We start from the raw sequence: 16,276 nt of genomic DNA on the forward strand, positions 1-16,276 counted from the left end.
TGCATACACTAGGGGTGGCATATAAAGAGTGGTAGGTGGGAGGAGATAGGTGGTGACAAATTTGATTAAATAAATAAATGTGATCTAGAAATAAACAAATTGCCTTTCCTACAAGGAAGAGGGTGTCGACTTATTCCCTATAGCACCTGGGGGTAGGACAAGAAGCGATGGGTAGAAGCTTGTCAGAGGGAGATCCAACGTGGAAACGAGGAGGAGCTTCCTGACAGAAGCAGTGCAACAGCTTGCCCCCTGGAGCTGTGGGTGCTCCATCGCTGGAGGTTTTCAAGAAAAGATTGGACAACCGTTTGAGATGGTGTGAGGATTCCTGCCTTGGGCAGGAGGTTGCCTCTGCTGAGTTGGATGGCGCTGATGTTGGAAACAGCAGCCCGGATCATTTGGCTTTGGCCTGGACCCAGAATGGAAGTCTGTGATTCATTCTTGCACTTGATCGGCTGGAATCTAAGCACGAGACAGCCCCGATGGGGATCTTCCTTGGAACCACATTAATGTACTTTCCTCTGGTCCTCGTGTGTTTAATGTTGTGTTGTCAATAATATCCTATTTGGGTAAGCAAAGTTGCTGTTCTTGCGCAATTTATGTGGGGTAGTTTCAGGGCAGCGACTGATGGCTTTCTGGCCACCCTTTCCTTCCTGGTCAGTGTCACCTGCCAGCTGTCCAGTGTGTCTCCCAAATATCTGGTGGGTGAGCCCTTAATTGGTCATGAGTTGATCTGGCCTTAATTTTTTTTATTGACCCCATCCTCCTCCAGACAGGACTACCGGTCTCCCCGGAGAGTGACAGGCCTGGCAAGAAACATCCCAAGCACCAAAGGAAACACGGTTTCTCTAGCGGCAGTGGAACCTACTAGTCACAAATGTGCCACAAGACTGGTGGTTTCTTGCAGGGGACCAAGGTGGTGATTCTAGAAAAATTACCATGAATAGGTTTCCCCATTGGGCTTTTTGAAATACCAATGTTTTCCTCTCTCTTCCTGTGTGTGTGTGTGTCTGTGGTGGTGATGGAGGAAGGGAGCTGGCTGGGGAATTCTGGGAGTTGAAGTCCACACATCTTAAAGCTGTCAAGGTAGAGAATCACTGTGCTAAACTGGTCAGTCTGCCAAAGAAAGACCTTCCTGCTGTCACTTGCTTCTCAGTCTCCTTTAGAACTGATGGTGACAGGTATGACAATTGCCCTGGACCTTCCTCCTCCCCCCCTCCCCCTCCCCCTTTTCCTCCTCCTTCTCCTCCTCCTCCTCCTCCTCCTCCTTCTTCCTCTTCTTCTTCTTCCTTTTTCCCTTCCTTCTCCCCCCTCCCCCTCCTCCTTTTGCATTTTTCCTTTTATGACACTGCTCCGTACAGCCTTTTCCCCTGGTAACCTTTGCATTGCACAACTCTAAAGTTTTGGCTTCCCAGTTGTACATAATGCTCTGGGACTCTTTCTTTCTGCATCGTTCCCGAGGGAGAGTGGAAATGAGGCACGGGCAATTAAAATCAGGGGGAAAGGAGATTTCTCCTCTGGTGGTTTCCCAAAGACATTAGCCATCTGCAGCGGTTTCTGGATTGAAGCCTTCTGGGTGTTCCCTTCTCCTCAAAGGTTGATGTGGCAGCCCCCCCTCCCCCCAGTTAAAAATAGAAGGGAGTATGCCCAAGGAATTATGGGGCAGAGCTGTTTCTGAGCTTTAGGTCTGTGGCAGAGTAAATAAAATTGTAGGATGTGGTGAAGGTTACAGGATTCTCCTTATTTGCAAAGCTCAGCATCTGGGTGTTTCTCAAAAGCAAGTTTCTAGTCCATAATGTTTTTACAACTACCTATTTGGAACGATCTCGGGTAAGATCAGCTGCCACTGTAGAAAGAGAAGCAGAGCTCCATTCCAGTCGAGCAGCTTTCAGGCTCCCAGTCCTTCTTCATCTCTTTTTAAGCGCCCCAGCACCATTTCAGGCTTCCTGGAAGGGCATGTTTACACATTAGCCTGGCTAGTCGCTTGCAGAGCCTCGTCCGCCAAGCCAGGCCCAATCCCTGGCCACCTTGCTGCCACCCCCTCAATGAAGCCTGGAAGAATTCTCCAGTCTCCTCGCCACAAAAATAAAAAACGAAAAAGGCTTTGCGAGCTGTTCTTGAATTTGCCATGGGGGAAGCCGCCGCCATCTTCCAACGTTCTGATGTTTTGCTCCTGGGTTTTTAATCTAATTAAGCCAGGCTGCCAGGAAGACAAGAACGGGGAGTGGGTGAGCGACTTCTGCTGATGTGGAAGACAGGCTGCAGTCCCTACCAAGCTGAGAAGTGGCATTCCTCGCACGCCCAGGAGGTGATCACAACCTCCTTGAAATTACTTTTCCGGGTATGCTAAAACAAAAACAAAAACCGGGATTGATCGGAACTCTGCCCCGGGGCACGTCCACCCCTTGACAACGTCATCTGATTCCTGGGAAGCTCATCTTGCAACATCTGAAATTGTCTTTGGAAGACCCATCTGGGCAGGGCTGGTGGGCACCCTCTCCTAGATTTACACGGAATTTTTCTGGTTCTGGAAGAGTGCCTGGTGTGAAAGTGGCCGCTGTGGTTTGCAAACTGTGCTTAAAAAAAAACACAACTTAGCATTCTGCATTAACACAGATAATTGTGGTTCCATTGACTAACTGTGGTTTTCGGGAGAGATGGGCGGTGATAGAAATTTGAAAAATAAAATAAAACAAAACAAACAAACAAACATGTGAACCTGGACAATTTTTATCTTAACTGGCTGGCAAGCTTTCAAGGCAAAGAAGAGCTTTCCACTACCACCTGCTCTCCAATCTCCAAATTTTTGATTGGTTGATTGATTGATTGCGTGCCATCAAGTCATTTTCAACTCCTACCAACCACACATATAGATTTTCTCCATGACGATCTGTCCCTAACCTGGTCTCCTGTCTCCCAATGGTGCAGTCATCACCACTATAACTGAGTCCCTCCCCCTGGCTGCTGGTCCTCCTCTTCTTCTCTTTCCCTCCACCTTTCCCAGCATCAGAGCCTCCTCCAGAGAGCCGGGTCTTTGCCTAATGGGTCAAAAGTAGGATGATTTGAGCCTGGTCCTTTGTGCCTCGAGTGAGAACTCTGGGCTGATTGGTTTGATGATCCATTGGTTGTTTTTCTTGGCTGTCCATGACATTCTTGGGAGTCTTCTCCAACACCAGAGTTCAAAAGCATCAATCCCCTTCCTATCCTGCTTCTTCAAAGTCCAACTTTCACTTCCATAGAAGGTCACTGAGAAGACCATGGCTTGCACGATTCTGATCTTTGTAAGTATAGAGATATCCCAGTATCTGAATATCTTTTCCGAGGCCTTCATGGCTGCTCGGCCAAGTGCCAGTTTCTTGACTGCTGGTTCCTTTACTCTTGATGGTTGATCCTAAAAAGCAGAAGCTCCCCACCACTTCAACGTCTTCACTGCCAGTTCGAAGGTTGGTTGTTCTACCTGTTGTCATTAATTTGCTCTTCTTTATATTTAATTTTAATCTCCAGGCTTGGTTTCTCAGGCTGTAAAGGAGACAGTGGGAGAGTTGTACTTTCAGACTTGCAAGATTCTGTTTCTTGTAAGGCTCCATTAAGTAGAATTAGCTCATCTGGTCGTGTTTCCTGTCTGGTCCACCTGGGAAGGCTGATATCTGCAGAGAGAACAGGACAGCTGCTACAGGTAGTCCTCAGCTTATGACAGCAATTGGGACAGGGACTGCCATTCGTAAAGTGCAATGTCGTGTGACCACATCACTTAGCAACGGCAATCCCAGCAGTTCTGCTTGTCGTCGTAACTCCAAGGCACGAGGGTTGTTAAGTGGAAGCAGGAATCCCAGGTAAGGAGTGCGAGGGTGGGGGAGGCCCTGGGAGGGCCAGTGGAGGTTGTGCGCATGTGAGGTGTACATGCTGCAGGTGAGAGGAAAAACAGGAGTGACCTACTATAGTGACTTGCAACTTTCCCTGTCAGTTTCCCCATTGACCTTGCTTGTGGGAAGCCAGCAGGGAAGGTCACAAATGGCAATCATGTGACACAGCTCACTGCAATGTCATACAAGTGCCCGGATCATGATCACATGACTGTGGGGATGCTGCAACGGCCAGAATTTTGAGGACCGGTCATATGTCCATTTTTTTCTGCGCCGCCCTAACTCGGAACGGTCGCTGAACGAATGGACGTAAGCCAAGGACTACCTGCAAACATCCAGGACTGATTAAAGTCAACATATTACTGTCTGAGAAGGAACCTCAGCCATCGGTCGAAGGCCGTGCTTGTGCAACTGACTCAACCACAGATAATGGTTCAGCATATTTATCCCACTGCCCAGGTTCTCATGACAAAGGGAACCACCCTGCCTAGGCTGATACAACACAGCTGAACCGCAGATTAGTCAACCATGTTTGGGACTAGGATGTTGCGTAAACTAAAGCCGAACACTGTGCGACAACATTTGATGAGCGGCCTTGACACATGGTTCACTTGGTGACTAGATCAACCGATTTACTAAGTTTCACAATAAGTGAATCATAAACAGATCAAACAGGCTGGTTCCGCACGATCCTTTAAGGCATCCAAAGCCTGCCCAGAGTTAACATTCACGAAGCATAAGGTATAATACAAACACAGCAGTTAGTCAGTTAAAGGCCTAGTTAGCCGTGTTGTACAAACCCAGGCATATTGTGGTTGGCCTGTTCTTCGCTCAGCTACAATGTGTGAAGTTCCTGCTTCACACAAGCCATAAGCCATGATCTACAAGCCACGATGTCATTCAAATAGCTGTGAGTCTTTAACACCTTTTTATCCCTGCTGTTACTTCCTGTTTTAATGTTTATCTGAGTGGTTTTTTAAAATGTTTGTGCCATACTTTATTAAATGTCCTTTATAACATGTATGATTTCATAGTAATTTTTTAGTGTAAACCGCTTTGAGATTTCTTTTTATGATGGGAAACTTCTAAAACATAGAAATGTTTTAAAGAAAGAAGATAAATGTTTGGGGGGGTTTAGTCAAGGGGCGAATGCCCTCAAATGGGGAGAAGTGATAAAGAGTCATAACATGATGCGGTGTGTGGCTAAAGGAAATTTACTTATTACTTCAACTTGTACTCTGCCTTCTGATCCATAACAGAAATAATTACTGTTAATATCCATTTTATAAACAACGGCTAAAGAGATTTTTGCCAACCTGGGCAAGGTCGAGATGTATGGACTTCACCTCACAGAATTCTCAGCAATGGCTATGCTGGCTGGGGAATTCTGGGAGTTGAAGTCCACCCAGCTTAAAGCTGCCAAGGTTGAGAAACAGTTAAACACGGCAAGGCTCATCTCAAGCTTCTGATTTTCATAGGCAGCTGGGTTTGCTGGCCTTCTTCATTTTTATCTTGCCTGTCCCCAGAATTCAGCTGCTCTGGCCTTTAGGCAGCCTCCAGTTCTTGTGCCCGAAAAGGGAGGGGAAGACGTTTTGCCAGAGTCAGCGGAGAGCTCCAGCACACCGTTTCTCAACCTCTGAAACGGCAGGTCACAGAGTGCAAACAGCACACACTGAACCCCCTGCGAGCAGAGCAGGGAAATCCGGGTGTCTGATTTCCAAGAAGCAGAACCACTGACTCCTCCGGTCTTTCAGACTTAATAAGTTGCGTTTCCCACCCACAGCCAGCTGCCTGAGGCCTCCAATGACTAAGGGGAAGGGAAACCTCAGCTTCAGTTCGTGATGGACCTCCTCTTGGGATCGGCAGAAGGGATTCCTCTTTCTGACGTCCTAGGACCCCAGCTACGCCGCAGTGGGGAGAAAGACCCCGTGCAAAGACAAGCCTGACAGCGAGCCCAAGTGCAGGATCTTAGTGCAAAATGTATTTTTTGTGTCCCCTGAACAATGAGCAAACATATTCTGGCAGACTTCGTCCGGCTCTGTTCCTTCCGATTTGTTAATTATCTTCTCTGAGCATCTTCCTTGCCAAGTCTGATGGACCTATTAATCCTAAGCATGCAATTACAGGTAGTCCTCGACTTACGACCACAATTAGGACTGGAACTTCTGTTGCTAAGCGAGGTGGTTGTTAAGTGACTCACACCTGATTTTATGACTTTTTTTGCTGTGGTTGTTAAGCAAATCCGGCTTCCCCCATTGCTTGATGGAAGCCGGCCGGGAAGGCTGCAAATGGCGATCACGTGAACCTGGAATTCGGCAACTGATGTAAGTGCGAGCCGGTTGCCAAGTGCCTGAATTTTGATCACGTGATTGTGGAGATGCTGCGACGGTCGTAAGTGTGAGGACTGGTCGTAAGTTACTTTTCTCAGTGCCATCATAACTTTGAACTGTCACTAAATGAATGGTCGTAAGTTGAGGTCTACCTATAAACCAAGTGCCCATAAGGGGCCTCAGTGGGATTTAATCAAAGGGGAGAATGTTGGTTGGGGAATCTCCCTGGATTTGCAATTATCATCCACAATAAAAATAGCAACCTGTGCTCTTCAAACTCTTTTTAACCTTCCTGGACTTCTTTCTGCCCAAAACTGAAAGCAAAGTCACTCCTTATTCTGAGGCAAGAAACCTATAAACTCTACTGCAGCATTTCTCAACTCTGGCCATTTTAAGACGTGTGGACTTCAGCTCCCAGAATTCCCCAGCCAGCATGGCTAAGGTTGAGAAATACTGCTCTACTGTAACCCGTCCCCACTCCACACAAATAGGCTTAGCACAAAGGAAACAGAACCATCCAACCTAGAGTTTCAGCAAAGGGGCTTTGATCACATGCTCATGGTCACCATCTTGACTTTTTGGACCCCCTCCCTATTATAAATGAGCCAAATACTGTCAGGAAACATCTTTAGGGCTCCAGGCAAAGTCCCATCTTTCTCAGGCACTTCAGTGTCCCCGGCAGCAAAGCTGCCATTTTAGTTTGCTAAGAACACCTCCAGTGCATTGTGGGAAAGAAGCTAGGGTTTTGGAAGCTGCCTATTTGATATCCCACAATGCCTCTGGGACTTGTTCCTGGGGCATTATGGGAAAAGTAAGCAGCGGCTGCTAGTGGCAGTCCAGGGCTCCTATTTTAATACCCACAATTCAAAGTCCGCCTCTTCAGAGCCAGAAAAATCTGTGGGTGTATAATGTGGCCCAGCAAGCAGCTTGTTGCAAAGGGCACCATCTGACCCAGAGCCGGCTTGGCAGCTGTGATAAGATTTAGTTAGTTCACCCTTCCTCCTGGTTAAGGAAGCAGAGGAGATGGCCCTTCCCAGCTAGATTGCACCCTGCGGGGAAGTGTCCTGCGCAGGTTTTGAGTAAACTCTGTCACAACTTGGGCTTCAATCCCACACCATGGAGGCTGGAACAGCCACCAAGTGGCTTAACCTGTTTTCTGACTGCTGGGTGACCTTTTACCAGTCACCTACGGAAGGATGTCACTCACCCCATCATCACTTTGACTCACATCTTTTGAAAAAGGACAGTGAAGACTCTTGGGCTGCGACTGCCTCTGGCCATTGACACAGAAACCAGCTATCTCTGGAGCCTGATCTACAGGATAGATTTGGTAGAAGTTGTTGCACAACCCACATCGCACGTTGGCCACTTTGGGGAGATATGGATAGTTTCGCTTCTAGTCCTCATGGAGACAGCAGTATGTTAAAGGCAGAATGCACCTATATGGAGTTTGTGAGGACCTAGGATGGGTATAGCTTCTATTCCCTACTTCAGAGAGTGAAATTAAAGATTTCAGAGCAGTGTTTCTCAACCTTGGCATCTTTAAGATGTGTGGACTTCAACTCCCAGAATTCCCCAGCCAGCATCCTTTTGCAACCACTTAAAGCCAGCTCTGATCAAACTCTTTGGGAGAAATGGGGGCCTTTCAAAGGATCTCCCCCAGGGGTGTCTAGTGGGGGTAACCTAATCAATCAATCCCCTAATTAAGGAACTATTAACTGGCTGGGGAATTCTGGGAGTTGAAGTCCACATATCTTAAAGTTGCCAAGGTTGAGAAACACTGGACTAAGCAGACCTAGTTCTTTTAACCATTCTTCATAAGATGTAGCCTCCAAGCTCCGCACTATGTTTGTCACTCTTCTCAATACCCTTTCCACTTTCCCAGCATCCATCTTGTATTGTGGTGACCAGAAGTGGACACAATATTCCAAGCGCCCTCCGACCAGCACAGTGTACAGAGAACTATCATTTCCCATGGTCTCAACAGTGAACCTCTGTTGATGCAGCCCAGGATTGCATTAGCTCTTTTGCCAGCTGCAACACATGGCTGGCTCATGCTTAATCTGTGGTCCACCAGGACATCCAGATCCTTCTCACAAATATTACTGCCAAGCCAGGTACCCCCTATCTTCTACCTGTAAATCTGATGTTTTCCTACCTAAGTTCAAAACCCCACATTTCTCACCACTGAATTGCATTTTGCTGGAAAAGGCACAGTGTTCAAGTCTATCAAGATCCTTTGGAACCTTGAGCCTGTTTTCTGAGGTCCCCCCCTCCCCAGCTTTGTATGGTCTGCAGATTTACTGAGCATCCTTTCTATGCCCTCATGCATAAACATGTTGAAGAACACTCGGTTATACCCCTGCAAACTTCTCTCCATGCAGACATCCCTCCATTGAGGACCATCTGTTGGACAGGAATGTTCAACCAACTGCAAATCCATCTGGTAGTGAGACCACACATCCCACATTGTTCCACTTTCTCAAGAAGGAGGCCATGGTCAGCTTTCACTGTGCCATCCAGGTCCCAAAGGATGGTTCAAAAGGAGAGTGTAAATATGTGAGGCCGCATATGCAGCTGTCAGTGCTGTATGGAGAAAGGAGGCAGCAGGCCATGGATGCAGCTGTGGGGCAGCTGAAGCACACGATTGAAGCCCTGATGGTCGGTACATGCATCACGATGTTAAAAGGGACCCATATAAAGAATGGTAGGAGCTTTAATGGCATGGGGGGTGGGGTTTCCAATCAAAGCGAATATTTGTAGCTCAGGGTTGAACTGGGGAGTCCTTGGTGCTCTCTGAGTCTGGTTGTTTTCCTGCAGACGTTTCATTGCCAGACTAGGCAACATCTTCAGTGCGAAGAGGGAGGGGGCCTTGCTCTCAGTTTATATACTGTGGCTTGCCCTGCTTATGTTGGTAGGGGTGTTGTTCTCTCCTTGGGAGTTTCTTGATTGGGCTGTTGCTTGCTGCTTGGTTGATTGACTGAGTTAATAGTTCCTTAATTAGGGGATTGATTGATTAGGTTACCCCCACTAGACACCCCTGGGGGAGATCCTTTGAAAGGCCCCCATTTCTTCCAAAGAGTTTGATCAGAGCTGGCTGTAAGTGGTTGCAAAAGGATGCTCCATCTTCTAAAGGGGAAGGAGATGAGAAAGTGGGGCCTGCTCCAAGCTCCTGTGGGGGAGAGAACAGTTATGGTGGCAGAGGGGGAAAACATCCCACAATCCTGAGGAACTTTTCGGCAAAGAGAACTGAGTCGAAGGCACGTTTAATCTCAAATGTGCGCAGAAAATGTGGTCTTCTCAGCCGTATTCCTTTGTTCTCCCACAGGCTTATCAGAAGTTCAGCTATTGTTACTAACTGGTGACCGGCAGTTCCACAAGTTGATCATCAGAGAACAACTTCCTTTTCTTGAGCACGCTTCATTCGAAAAAGAAAAGGAAAAAAAGAAAAACCGCAACGCTGCTGAGTTTCTTTTCACCCCACAGCTGTTATTACTATCAAAACAGCAACCGACAACAGCTTTGCCCACTTGCATCGAACCACCGCAGAACATGTCCTGGCTGGCAACCTCTTACTTCCTTTTTGCCTCCATTTCATCCCCATTTGATGGGAAGGCGACAGAGCTTTGTCTGCAGGAATTGGGACAGGAAATTTCACGCTGCTTTCCTCTTCTGCCGACATCTTCAGCAGGGGCGAAGAGTGTCCCCATTCAGCGGGGAAAGGTTCCAAGCTTCATCCATGACTTCAGTGTGCTCAAAATGTGCTGCATGTGAGCGTGTAGGCCCAAATGTGCTTTCTGCAAAAGCTGTGAGGTCCCAATGAGGAGAAAGGAAATCAGAACTGTCACCCTTTTTGCAAGCACGGTTCTTGGGTCTGCCTGCTGAATGGGCTAAGTCAGCACTTGGGCACGTCACTGCATGGGTTTAAACCAGGGTTTCTCAACCAGGGTTCCCTGGGAGATCATGATTTATTTAAAAAATTATTTCCAACTCAGGCAACTTCACATTAAAGAGGTAAGTTTCCTTCTTTATTTTTAGTTTAAGAACACTGTGAATGCCTGCAAATAGGCCTACCCATGAAACGAATAATTTTTATTATATTCCTATATTTGAGCCTGAATGTGCAGGGGGTCCCCGAGGCCTGAGAAATATTTCAAGGGTTCCTCTGGGGTCAAAAGGTTGAGAAAGGCTGGTTTAAACTTTCTCTTTGCCTGCTGTCTTCCCTGCCACTGTAAAAGGTCAGGCAGAAACCTGAAAAAAGTAAGCAAATGCGGAAGAGCATCAGAGGGGAAACTGAGGCGGTGGTGCAGTTGGGTAATTTAAAACTCTGAGCTTAATGTTCTTTCGAAGGGGTGGGGTGCTTAGATGATCATGCCTGTTGCTTCACTTCTTTTGCCATGCGGGGAACTTGTTCCTCTTGTGTTCTGTGGGGTTCGTGACCTCTGGCCCAAGGCCTACCTGCGAGGGTACGTCATCCACCATTGACAAAAACGCCTGTTCATCTCTTCCCTTGCTACTGGCGGTTCTTTCTTCTGCTTTCGGAAGAGCAGGAAAGACCATCTGCCCACGTGCGTTCTCACACCCTCAAACACAATTCAGCCTACGCAGATTTCGAGCCACGCTTAGCTGCAACAGGTGCACGGCTAAAACTTCCAGGCCCCATTCAGACTGAAATCTGGCCGAGCAAAGATCGCTCGCTTTCAAAAGAGAGCCAGCAAATGTCCTGGCTGTGCATGGGGTGCAAACCAGTCTCTGCTTATGAGATGAGTTCTCTGTTTTCTCTCTACTTACAAGGCTGTGCTTAAGGAAACACGCATGCTTGCAAGCAAATAAAAACAAAACATCAACACTTGTTAAAGGAGCAGCAATTAAGAAAACATGCTTTTCATATGCTGCTGTGTTTTTTTTTCACACTTGAAAAATTGCAATTAGCAAAAATTGCAATTAGCAATTTCCCCAAAGAGCTAATCTTCAGTCTCACTGTTCTAGAGCCCCCAGGAAAATAGTGTGGATGATTAGTATGGGCAGTCCCAAAGGGAGTGGCCTTTGGTTATTTGTGCCATAACCCTTTTATAAGCACAACAGTAGAGATGGAAGGGAGGACAGCAGGTGATCCCTCCTCTATTTTGCACCACGAAGGAAAAGGTTTGATTGACAGGGATGATGAAGGCAACATTTGCAACGGTTCCGCTGCACAAGCCTGTGGAATAAGTCAATATTAATATTTCAAGCAGAGATGATGAGAAGCAGCCTGGGGTAGCCGATGCTCAGGCCACCCCCATTCCTCCCCCTCCCCCTCCATCATCAGAGCCAGCTGAGATTTTGCTGCAGAAATCCATCTGAAAAATACTGGCCTTGAGTGGCATCATTTGGAAGGAGGGTTACTGAAATAAATATGAAGCCGAGACTGACTCGAAGGCAGTAAACAAAGAGAAGCAAAGCTAAACTAAACTAATTTGCTGTAGAGGAGTACGGAGATGGCCTTGAAGAAGCTCGCTTAATGACCACAATTGGGTCTGGAATTTTGGTTGCTAAGCAAAGCGGTCATTAAGCGAGTCTGACCTGATTTTACGACCTTTTTTGCAGCAGTCGTTATGTAAATCACCTTGGGCATTAAACAAACCATGTGGTCGTTAAGCAAAACACGTGGTTCCCCATTGATTTTGCTTGCCAGAAGCCAGCCAGGAAGGTCAAAAATGGCGACCATGTGCCCATGGGAAGCTGCGATGGTCATAAATGCAAACTGGTTGCCAAGTGCCCAAATCATGATCATGTGACTGTGGGGCACTGCGATGGTCATAAGTGTAAGAACTGGTCATAAGTCATTTTTTTCAGCACCATCATAAGTCTGAACCATCACTAAATGAATGGTTGTTAAGTGAGGACTACCTGTATGTGACAGCCATTAGGCAAACATGGACTTAGCCTGCAAAGGGAGGAAAGGATGAGAAAGAAATTCAAGAGTGCCCTGCCTTGATTATCTTTAGTATACGAGAAAGAGATATTTTTATAGCCTGCAGAAGAGTGAGCTCGCCACCAGATTGAACAGGCATTTGTCCCCCGTGGGATCCAGAGTTTTGGGGCAACCTGGGAAGGAGGTTTAAAACAGCCCCACCCTCTTCTTCGTTGGAGAGGTGGTTTTATAAAAAGGGAACCTAAAGAAGCAGGGCTGTGCGTGGGCGTGTCATGAAATGAGTCGAGCGGGAAAAGGAAACCTGCAACTCAGAGGCCAGCACCTCAACCATGGTCTGTGGACAGCAAGAGAAAACGTCCATTCTTGGAGCTGCAAGACCGCTGAGAGGCATCGCTGAGAAACGGGGGAGGACGAAAGCCTGACCAGAGTCTGCAAGCCCACAAAACAAACCAAGCCCCCTGCATGCAGCAGCCCAGGGGCAGAGCTCTGCAAGCCAGCGCCAGAAGCAGAGGACTGTCAGCGTGGGGGGGAGAGAAAAGCCCATTGGCAAGTCTATAAAGCAGCATTTCTCAACCTCAGCAGCTTTAAATGGGTGGACTTCAACTCCCAGAATCCCCCAGCCTCAACAAGGACTACCTGTAGTCGCCGTTACGGCTCCCAAACCAGATCCCCAAAAGGGCTTGGGAGCACGCTGGACTCTGAATGTAGCAGCCATCGGAGACTCTTCAAAGACATGATGTAAAAAAAGAAGCAGCTGCTTTAAAAAGCGATAGATGGAGGTTTACGTTTGTGTTCCCACATGGGTGAAAGCATCTTCCTTCAGGAATAAGTGGTACACAAATACAGTAAATACATTAAATTTAAGAGCTTCCTAATTATTTCCAAAGGGCTGAAGAGCCCTCAATTCATGGGCATCTGTGGGGGGGTCAAAAAAGTCAAGATGGTGACTGCAACTCTGCAATCAAAGCCCAACTGGGAAGGGGGTTGATGGCACAGTCAGAGCCACCATCTTGACCTTTTAGACACCCCATATCGCACTCAGTTTTACATCCGTGCTCGTAGTTCAAAGTCTGTGTGAATGCAAGAAGCCCAGATGAAGCCTGGGCCCACCCTGGATCTGGCCCTCGATTTGCCAATAACCAAATTAGCATTCACACAGCACCCAAGAGTAGGCTAAAGTCAGGCAAGTTTTTGGTTCCTGTTGTGGGAACCCAGCCGCAGGGCCACATCTGGAGGGGGGCAAGCGGGGCATGTGCCCTGGGCGCCGTGCTGGGGAGGCGCCAAAATAGGCACGGAATCCATGTTTGCCCCAGGTGACACAGACCCCAGTTGCGGGCCTTCACCTGTTGTGCAAACACAGCCCCAGTGTGGAAAGGAAGCGAAACTGCCATGCTTTGGATGGTAAACTATCGCGCTGCATCGGTGAGGACTTTGGGGGGCAGGCCACAAAGGCTGCCTGACGGGGTTCCTCCCGTTAAAAGGGGCAGCTCCGGTGTTGACAAGTGAGAGCCAAGTGTGAAAGGAGAGGAAGCTGTTTGCAGAGCTACCTCGGCGAGATGCACATCCCCGTGCACACTCTTCCCCGCCCCAGAGAGATCAATTCTCCCTGCCCCTTCAGTTCTTGACGTCATTTCCAAGAGAACAAGCCCAGCGGGGCCTCCTCCTTTATTCTACGCCAAATTTGGCCAGGGGAGTGGGGAGGGAAATGCGGGGGGAACCCAGCAGCAGGAGGCCAAAGGCAATGGGCGGAATCCGTTTCGGTGGCCTGCTTACACAAACACTGATGTGCACGCCAAAACAACGAATGTTTCTTGTCATGTGGCAACACACAAGCGAACAAACTGTGCTACGTACGAGGCTGAAACAAGAGGGGTTACAGAGGGAGTGGTGTCAGTGTTTCCGGAAGTATGCCCACTGACCTATTGGCATCATCCTGTCGTTTTGGGCTTTGCTTCCCCCCAAAACATTAATGCACCTCTGGATTGTACAGAGAAATAATAATAACAACAACAGCAATAATAATAATAATAATAATAATATATTCAGCTCGTGCAAGATCACACAAACTGACTATAAACAGCAACATAACACAGTCACCAAAATGATTCACTGGAACAGCTGTAAAAATTATCATCTGCCAGTAATGAAAAATTGGTGGGAACATATAGTTGAAAAAGTAGTCAAAAATGAGCAGGTTAAAATACTGTGGGATGTCCGAATACAAACAGATAAAGTCCTGGCGCATAACAGACCAGATTTAACTGTGGTTGAAAAGAAGAAAGTGCGGATAATTGATGTGGCACTACCAGGGGATGGTAGAAGAGAAGACAAAGATCTAGAGAAGATCACAAAGTATCAAGACCTGAAAATCAAAGTTGGAAGATTATGCCATAAACTGGCCTTGGTGGTCCCAGTGGTTATCGGCCTTGCTGGCTGGGGGATTCTGGGAGTTGAAGTCCAGACGTCTTGAAGTTGCCAAGGTTGAGAAACACTGGCTTAAACCAACCTGAACTAGGGGGCATTCAGCAGTATTTAATTTTGCTTTTTTTAATTGTCTAAATTAAACTCCAGGACTAAATATTAATTTGAGTTGAGGCAAAGAGAAAGGAAAAGCACCCACTTCCCTCCACACTGTAAGTTAATAATAGTTGTGGGGAAGGAGTTAGTTAGAATAAGGAAAAGGCACCAAGAACAGAATTAAGATACACCTCACTTCCATCCTCAACGAATGTCACCGCTTTCACATGTTAACAACAACAACAACAAATGTGGGAGAGCCAATCACAACTCTCTTACGCTCCCTCCTCTTTTGGCCCTGAGATGCTACCTTTCTAGGTTCAAGGATTAAAAAAAAAAAAAAAAACCTGAAGGGAACTTCCATGTTCAGAAGCAGTACATCTGCACATGCCACAGGAACAGCTGGAGCCCACCAAAACTGAGGCTGCCAAAGAGGAAATGTCCTGCTTTCTGTCGAGAAGTGGTTTCGCACAGCGTCGGGGTGGCCCGTTGTTGCCAAAGGGCACCTGCCCGGCAGGAGAGGTCTTTGATCTGACCGAGTTTCTTTCCAGAGGAGCCTTGAACTGGAGCTCGCCATGTGCCAACCATCTGTCGTGGCACAGCACATGGGCAGGAGGGACAACTGTCTTATGTAGCCCCACCCCACCCCCACACACACATGGCATCAACAGAACTGTTCCAGCACCCACCCACCTCAACACCTAACAATCGCCCACTGGTGTTCACACAAACTTCTCTTTTTTCTTAAGCTGCAGGCTCAGTTGGTATCTTGGCGTGCAAGAATCCAAACCAAAAGGCCCCAACTGTTTTTCTACCATCCCTCAGGATCTCAAACGGTGCCCACTCCCCAGCTTTGCCTACGTCGAGCATGGAATTCACGTGCAAGGAGCTGGGCACGCTTTCTCCCTCCCTGCTTGACGCTGAGTGTGTAAAGGTCCTTCAGAAGTGCCGTTCAGAATTGGACATGCCTGTCTCTTTGTCACTTTTTCTTTTATCATGTGCCAATCACAGCAAGCCATGTGGCCACTTCTTGTCAAAAAGCCACAGCAAATTCCAGGAATTAGAAAAGGAGTGTCATAAAATACTAGGTTTTTTTCCTTGTAAGACTGTGTGCATCGTGGGTGTCCACAGTGATTTATTCATAATAAATCCATACTGTATTTTATTAAGGCTTAAAATGAATTACAGGTAGTCCTCACTTAACGACCACAATTGGGACCGGAATTTCACTTGCTAAGTGAAGTGATCATTAAGTGAATCTGACCTGATTTTATGAACTTTTTTGTGGTGGTTGCTAAGCAAATCACTATGGGTGTTAAGCGAACCATGTGGTCGTTAAGTGAATCATGTGGTTCTCCATTGATTTTGCTTGCCAGAAGCTGGCTGGGAAGGTCTAAAATGGCGATCACATGACTCCGGGATGCTGCGATGGTCATAAATGCAAACCAGTTGCCAAGCGCCCAAATCGTGATCACGTGATCGTGGGGATGCTGCAACAGTCGTAAGTGTGAGGACCAGTTGTAAATCAGTTTTTTCAGCACCTTCATAAGTCCAATCATCACTAAACGGATGGTTGTTAAGCAAGGACTCCTGTAATTTTTTGCTATTATGAAAGAACAAGCTTTTGAACTCTTTTCTCAGACCAGATGTTATAA

This window comes from Candoia aspera, chromosome 1 (genome assembly GCF_035149785.1).
Source record: "Candoia aspera isolate rCanAsp1 chromosome 1, rCanAsp1.hap2, whole genome shotgun sequence".
Taxonomy (NCBI): Eukaryota; Metazoa; Chordata; class Lepidosauria; order Squamata; family Boidae; genus Candoia; species Candoia aspera.